Genomic DNA, 1,216 nt, shown 5'->3' with positions numbered 1-1,216 from the left:
TTTCACATGACTTATTATTATTTGTCTATATTTTAAACGTATCGGTACGTACGAATTTATCATCGTACCGAAGCAAACACTTTGGATAAAATAAGATAAAAATAAAAAAAGATTTTTTTAATGACGCTGAAACAAGCACTTTTTTTAAAAGATCTTTAACAAAAATAAAAGTGATTTTATATTTAGATATCTTATGTAAAAAGATCTTTTTATCTATCAATTGTGTTTGGATAAAATAAGACAAAAGTACATTTTTGTTCATTTATTATGTGAAAAATATTTTTTTTAAGAAAAAAATCTTTTAAAAAAAATATAAATTTAGTTTATTTTTTTCAATACCATCTATTTATACAAGATCAAATATTTTTTACTCATTGGTTCTCTTTTTTCTTTCTCTCTCTCCCTCCCTCCCTCTCTTTCTCTCTCTCGTGTTTAAGGTACAATTTTTATAATTTATTTAATTTTTATTTTTTTATCTTTATTTATACATTTTATTTTTTTAAAAATTTTTGTTTATTTTAATTGCTTATTATTAGACACATACTTTTTTTTCTTAGTTTCTCATTAACAAAAAAAATGTGTCATCTTTACGTTATTTTTAAATAATCTTACTATAATTTTGTTTTGTAATATTCTATTTTGTCATGTGTACTTCAATTCATATATATATTGTCTTTTTTTTTTGTGATTCACAATTAATATATACATTGTTCGTATATGTGGTTTATATGTTAATGCTTTTATTGATTCTCTTTATTATTATTTTTTGTGTGTCTCTTTGTTGCTCTTTATTTTAGTTATATTCGTTGATTTCTCTGTATTGATGCTCTTTTTATTTGAAATATCTTGACAATTTAGAGAGTATATTGTGATCCATGTGATATTCGTTAATTTGGTGTATCTTTTTAGATGGTTTATGTTATAATGTATTTAAGGAGTTGACTTAAAATTATAATATGATATATAAATTTATAATATGATTTATAATATGTTAAAATATTAGGATATTATCATATAGATATTTTTTTTATTTGTCCATTAGATTCAACTATATAGGATCTTGAAAATTATGCAATTATGTAATTAGTTATTTTTTATATAATTATTGTATTGATTATTTAAATTAGTTAGACTATTTTTATTATTAATATTTATAAATATGTTATTATTTGTATAATTGATTGAATCATCTTATTTGTTTAAATTTAATTCTATT

This window comes from Arachis ipaensis, chromosome B09 (genome assembly GCF_000816755.2).
Source record: "Arachis ipaensis cultivar K30076 chromosome B09, Araip1.1, whole genome shotgun sequence".
NCBI classification, from domain to species: Eukaryota; Viridiplantae; Streptophyta; class Magnoliopsida; order Fabales; family Fabaceae; genus Arachis; species Arachis ipaensis.
The sequence above is the reverse complement of the archived record's forward strand: the minus strand, read 5'-3'. Positions refer to the sequence as shown.